Here is a 7202-nt window from a genome sequence, read left to right as displayed (position 1 = left end):
GACTTACACTTCTTGGGTTTGTATTTCCAATTTGTGAGGCATGATGACAGGAATGAAGTGCACATATGAAGTGCTCATCAACAGTCGCCATCACCACCCTCCAGTTAAGACAGCTGGCTGCACGTTGCTTAGTTGCCAACATTAAAAAAATCAGGACAATTTGTTTAGAACTCCAGACATCTGAAGGTGAGGCCCCACCAGCCTGGAGGAGGCTCCATGGTGACAGTTTGAGGCACAGAGTGGCTCTGCCCTCTGCCCGGGGCATGTGCTCTCCCATCAGCTGCAGCTTGTGTGTTCCCTTCGGAGCCCGTGGCATCTGAGTCTGAGACACTCATGCTGGGGCCCCACCCTTGGATGCACCTCTGCACCTCCCATGGGCTCAGCCCCTCAGGGACAAGGCATAGCAAGTACACAGGCCTGGGTGGCACCTGTGGTTCTAGGGGGAAGTGGAGATGGGTGGAGGATGGTTGAGGGTGCTGCAGAAGGTCTGACAGTGGAGGGGCAGCTGCCCCAGGCACCACCTAGGCAGGGAGTCTGAGAGCCAATCTGGTGGAGCTGGGGAAGGAGGTGCCAAGTCCCAGGGGTGGGGGTGGGGGAAGGTCATGAGAACAGCATCTGAGAACCCTGCAGACCAGAACCTGCCTCTTGGTTTTGCAGATGTAGAAAATCAGGCCACAGAAACACCAGACCAGAAGTCTGCACAAAACAGAGGCTGGTTCAGTCATTTTGTAGAACCTTGTTGGGTGGGGAGAGGACAAGTCTTTGTGCAGCACTGTTTCCAGGCACTGGGAGACAAGATACCAGTTGGCCTCACTCCAGCACCCACGGCAGGGTTCTTGCCTTGGCCCTGGAGTGGAGCCAGGGTGGGGAAACCCTGGAGCTTGAGCCAGGTTCACATACAGACTGAAAACGCAGGAAAGCAATGGATTCTGGGGCCCAGAGATGCTGACACTGCCCCCACAGCCCATGGATCTTAGAAGCACAAAGTCCCTAGGGAGGGATGAGGGGACACAATGAGAAGAGAGGGGAGATGTGCCCCAGACTCCAAGAGAGAAGGGCTGGAAGGTAAGGGGGGCTGAAGACTCCAGCAAGAGTGGCCCATGTCCCTAAGCAGATCACACCCCTGCCTGTGCTCAGAGAGGAGGGCAGGAAGGCAGGTTGAATGGGCGTGGCCAAGGAAGACATCACCTTGAGCCCTATGTCCACAAGTTGTATCTGTCCAGAGCTGGGGTGGTGGGCTTGGGACATCTCCACGCTGAGCTGGGTCAGCCGGAGATGCAAGGGACTGTCAGCATCTGGTGGGGAATGACCAGAGCCCCACCTGAAACTATCAATTCAGAAGCCCCAAGTCCACCCACACGCCTGCATCTCACCCATGAGCTGGATTTAGGGAGCCTCGTCACCTTTAGGTGCCACACCTGGGATTATATAAAGCCCAACTTAAAACCCACAGAATTTATGTCCTAACAGTGACCATTTTAAGATCCATTGATTCCAGAGGTTATTTAAGCTGTTTTTAAAAGAAGTATAAATTAGGAGATTGGGATTGACATACAAACACTATCGATACTAGGCATAAAATAGATAACTAGTAAGAACACACTGTATAGCACAAGGACCTCTACTCAGTGCTCTCCCTGTGATCTAAATGGGAAGGAATTAAAAAAAAACAGGGAATATATGTATACATAGAGCCGATTCACCTTGCTGTGCATTAGAAATTAACATAACATTGCGAAGCAATTATACTCCAATAAAATTTTTTAAAAAAATAAATATAAGTACAGTGGAATAACATGCCCCCATCTCACCCCATCTTCTTGCTGGGAAAGATGACTCTGCCTATTGACAAATGGACTTGAATTAAAGTTACAAATACAGTAGCAAGTTGTTTCTGAGTTAAAGGAATATATAATCTCTGGCCTCCTCCCCAATATCCCCCAATGAACAAGTTTCCTGGGGAGAGAAGGACTTCGTACCTGATTGATTAGCAAAAAAGAAAGGCCACAAATTACTTATGGCCTAAACTATGTCTATATTTTCTCCTAAAGGGCTTTTGCAAATTTTCCACATGGATAAATTTAACAGCTAGATAGTTGGCCTAATTTATTTACATCTTTCCCCTTGCCACAAAATTGAAAGGATTTCTGCTGTTTTCCCTGTTAGAGATAGTCCTAGTACAATTTTTTCAAATACAAGCTCACTCTCCCACTGTCTCCTGAATTGTTTTTCCCATCTCAGTAAATATCATTAGTATTTGTCCTGTCATAAGTTTAAACGAGGAGAAAAGGGGGGTGAGGACGGGAGAGCCTTGTGATAGGCGGAAGTCCTTACCTCAAAGATAAGGATGATGAAGTGCCTAGTTTCTACCACAGGGTGGCAGTGCTAACTCAATGATCGATTAATTCAACCTGGGAGATGTCTCTTGAAGAGCCGGGAGGTGTCTCACAAGGCCACTTGGGTGAATCATTGATTTCTGCAGGATCCCAGACAGGCTTTCTTTTCTGCTCTTGTTATAGAAGCGTGATGCCTACTTGCTTTCTCCTCCAAGTAATGTTATGATTCCACATCTCTCCTTGAAGGGCACAGAATTGCATGCCCACTGTCCACAGGACTCCCAGAGGGCACTAGCCAGCTCCCCTTTTCTCTGCCTACAGAACAGTCATTGACAGTGCAGCCAGATGTCAACTTTCCAGGTCTTTCCTTGCATGGGATGAGGTTAGGAGGTCCGGTCTGGCTTCTGCCTCTAAATTGAGAAGTTGGGGCAGTGCCTGAATTTTTCTTACTTGGATTGCTTGTCTAGAAAGCGGAGGTGATATACCTTATGCCGGTATTACATGTGGAAACACACTGTAAACTACAGTCATTACAAGGACTGTACACAGAGAAGCAGCTCGAGCCTCAGCCAAGGTGCCATAAGTGGCACTGGGTGATGGGAAAGGGCTCTGGAAAAGCCGCGAGTGAAGGCCAAAACCACACTCCTTAAGTCTTCCCTGTCCTCTTGGTTGAAGTAACTTGCTGCTCCTCTCTTAGGACTTGCTCCCTGATTACCTAAAGGAAATCAGCTCTGAATATTCATTGGAAGGACTGATGTTGAAGCTGAAACCCCAATACTTTGGCCACCTGATGTGAAGAACGGACTCATTGGAAAAGACCCTGATGCTGGGAAAGATTGAAGGCGGGAGGATGAGTGGTTGGATAGCATCACCGACTTGATGGACATGAGTCTGAGCAAGCTCCGGGAGTTGGCGAAGGACGGGAAAGCCTGGCGTACTGCAGTCCATGGGGTCACCGTCAGACACGACTGACCGACTGAACTGAACTGAGCTGAACTGGCCGGGACACCGCACACCTGTTCCCTCCCCCGCTCCCTGCAGCTGCTGCCACAGTGGCCTCCATTGTCTCCCTGCGAGGCCTCCTCCATCCAGCTGCCCTTCCTTTTGCAGCTGTCAAGACACCTGCAAGTCCTTCTCTGTCTAGGTGAGAGGCAGCATGGCAGCTTAGAAAGCACTTAGGTGTGGGTATCAGAAAGACCTGGCATGAATCCAGGATGGGCCTTTTATTCAATGTGTGACCAAGGTTGAGCAAGTTCCTTATCTCTGACTTTGTTCTGCTCCCACCAAACTGACCTTGTTGGGGTGGCATATTTTAAAGCACATAGTATGTAGTGGGTGTTCAATAAATATTAGAGTCCCACCTTATCAATGACTCCCTGATGTTTACTATTACTCAAGAAGGGGGCATACGAAAAAAAAGAAAGAGGTGTACAGGAGAATTATGATTGAGTGATGGTTATATGCAACATGTGTCACCTTTACAACTTTATTTAGTTCCCCCACCATATCCTCAAACTCATTGGCACCATTGAGCCATCTTGAGACCCGGCAATTTGAAGTGGTCCCTGGACCAGAAACATCTGAATGCTTGTTAGAAATGCGGGTTCCCAGGGCCCACCCCAGACCTCTCGAATCCAAATATGCTTTTGAAATAACCCCCAGGACCTCTGTGTACATCTTAAAGCTTGAGAAGCACAGTGGAGCTTTACAGACAGTGATGTCTGGTTTCCTCCCGTGGAGACTCTGATGTAATTGGTCTGAAGGGCTGGCTGGGCTTGAGGCTTTTAAAAGCTCCCAGATGATTCTGTTGTGCAGCCAGGATTAAGAACCATTGATTAGGGGTGGGGGTGGGGGTTATAGACACTCATTTTATGAAGAGTGATTTAGCTGAGATTTACTCTGAGTCAGCTCTGAGGCCATTCTTTGCTGTTTTATATGAATATATTATATATATACGCACACATATATGTATCTCCATACACATATGCATATACTTTTCTCTCTAGACGTCTATTTCTTTGTTACTCACCCCCATCTTACCCTATGGCTTGCTCTCATCTTTCTTGTATTAATCCCCAAATCCCAAAGATCATGAACCCAGCAGCAGCGTTTCAGCCTAAATAAGACTTTTCGTTTTATCACCATGATATCATTTACAAGAGAATAGGGTCAGGTCTTATAATCAATGGAGAGACAAAGTCATAAAGAGGTTAAACATACTGCTTAAGGCCATATAGTACGTGGGGAAGCCTGGCTTCTGAGTCCCAGTCCAGGGATTCTGGGGTATCAGAGCTGGCAGTTCAGATGCCAGCTGGTAGAGAGCTGGACTTCTGAAGCCGTAAGGTGCACACGAACCATTGTTAAGGGCACATTCTGATTCAGTAAGTCTGAGGTGGGGCTGATTCTACATTTCTAACAAACTCCTGAGTGAAGCCGATGCTGTTGAAGCTGTGGTGTATTTGCCCAGGGCAGCACACTATGATCCCTAGTCCCAATGCCTGGCTTTCCTTTCCCAGTAGCTGACCAGGCTGTTCATTCAGCCTCCCTTGCCTGCCAGACAATTCATACCAAAGTTTCAAGGTGTGTCATCAGGCTATGGACATCTGCTGATCGCCGTGCTGTACCCCAACCCATCACTGGGTGACTCTCTGGGAACACCTCCCTGCAGGATTTCACGTTGTTGAGCAACTCCTTGGTGTTGGTTCAACAAATATTTATTTATCCTAATTATATCAGGATACCATTTAAACAAGACAAGTCAAGGTCCTCATGAGCGGTTTACATTCTAAGACAGTAAACAACTGTATAAAATAGATCATTATGAACCGTGCTAAGCAAGAAGATAAGAGAGAAAGTGACTAGAAGAGGTGGTGAGGAAAGACAGCACCAAGGTGGTGATATTTAAGCTGAGATTTAAAGGATGAGAATGAGGCAGTCAGGTGGAGAGCAGGGGGAAAGCAGTCCAGGCAGAGGGAACAGCAAGTGGGAATGGGCTTGGCTGTTCAAGGAACATAAAGGTTCATGATGCTGGAACAGATGAAGTCAGGAGAAGCAAGAGGAGATTCAGGGGCCACGTTCAGCAGGGCTGCAGGATGGGGAAGAAGGGGTGAGTAGGCTATTTTAAGAGCAAATGAAAGTCTTTGAAAGGTTTTAATCAGGGGGGTGACAAGATCTGATTTCTAATTCTAACTGGTCGAACTGACTGCTGTGTAGAGGCTACCGTGCAGGGGCCAAGGGTGGGGGTAGGAAAGTAAAATAGGGTTGTTGCATTAGTTCAGGCTGGAGCCACTCTTGCCTTAACATGGAATGGTGATGATGGTGGTGGTGGTGGTACTGGTGAGAAGCAAACAAATATAGTACATAGTTTTGGAAGCAGATGGAACAGGACTTGCTGGTAGGTTGAATAAGTTATTCAGTTTGGATGCTTTTGATTTCAGGAAACAGAAAACACAATGTTAGCCAACTTTTCTTCAGAATATAAGGTCAATTTAGAGACTCACACAAATAGAAAGTGTGATGAAGATAGGCTTCAGGGCAACTTTGATGGAGGCTCTAACCTTATGTTTCTATCATTTTCAGTCTCTCCACAGCTCTTTATGTGTTGGTTTATTCTTAAGCTGACTTCATACATAGTTGCAAGAGGCCTTCAAGAGCAAGTTATATGCATGCTTGCAGGATGGCTCCATTTGCATGGAGGAGGAACAAGCATAATTTGTGACAACCGTGAAACAAAAATCTTGATCTTGGGATTGACTGACCCATATTTAAACCAATCCTTATTGCCAAGAGCATGGATCAGATAGTTGGCTTAATACTCCTACTATACCTCCACTGCCAGTGGACTGATTCACTTTGATGAAGTTACTGGAAAGAATCACCATGTGAAATGGAATTAAATTATCTTAGTTGTCTTGGATCAGTGACGGTATAGGTGTGGTCTGTCCTACCCAAATGACATAGGTGCTACGTCGTAGGGGAGAACAGCATGGATGTTGAGGAGATTACAGTTTCTGTTGTGGGAACTATATGAGATTTGAAGACATGGGAGAACGTAAAGATGACTCCCAAGTATTTTGGGGGTGTGATATCCAAGATGGGGGAAGATACACAGGTTTGGAGGGGAATAAACAGATTTCTCTTAGAGACTCAGGTATCTGAGTCCAGTGAGCATTTGGAAACATGAGTAGGAGCTAAAGGGAGTTGTCCTGGGTGGAGTCACCCACATCGCATGACATCCTCTAGGTGTGGGACAGAGTGACCAATTCCCAGTCTTGGCACAGTCTCTCTGACAGCCCAGGAATTAGCATGGTGATAGGAGTGCCCTAGGATTCTGATGCAAGATTTAGGGCCAGTGATTCTCCAGACCAACTGAAGCCATCAGTATTAGTATTCTGCTACTAGGGGACTAAGTGGAGGATCTTAGTGAATATGTGGATTGGGAAAATTTAGAATTAAAAACCTCTTTCGGGACTTCCCTGGTGGTTCAGTGGTTAAGACTCTGTACTTCCACTACAGGGGACGCAGGTTCAATCCCTGGTCAGGGAACTAAGATCCCACATACTACATGACGTGGCCAGAAAAATCACAAACATACAAAAAAAAAGACAAAATCCAAATCTCTTTTTTAAGTCTTTTCTTTCTGTGATTCTTAGAACAAACAAAAGAGGAAAGCAGGAAGGGGATGTGGAGCCCCCTTTTTTGTGAAAAACTGAGATTCACACAGGTTAACTGATGACACCAGAGCCTGCACGAACCCCTTCCTCTTGATTCTAAATTAAGCCTCCAAACCCTGCAGATCCAAGTACCAGATAAATTATTCTTGGAGAATATGTCCATGACTCAAGACAGCACATACTCAGATGTTTT

General features: G+C 46.4%; 1 non-coding gene across 1 annotated transcript; it reads left to right on the top strand.

Annotated features, from left to right (window-relative positions):
• Window positions 1-6808: 6808 nt before the first annotated feature.
• Window positions 6809-6881, top strand: TRNAG-UCC (transfer RNA glycine (anticodon UCC)). The gene has a single exon. It is a non-coding gene; the product is annotated as a tRNA-Gly (tRNA).
• Window positions 6882-7202: the final 321 nt, after the last annotated feature.

The sequence above is a fragment of the Giraffa tippelskirchi genome, chromosome 2 (assembly GCF_054371585.1).
Source record: "Giraffa tippelskirchi isolate mGirTip1 chromosome 2, T2T-mGirTip1v1.2.pri, whole genome shotgun sequence".
Classification (NCBI taxonomy): Eukaryota; Metazoa; Chordata; class Mammalia; order Artiodactyla; family Giraffidae; genus Giraffa; species Giraffa tippelskirchi.
This window is presented reverse-complemented; position numbering and strand designations above follow the sequence as displayed.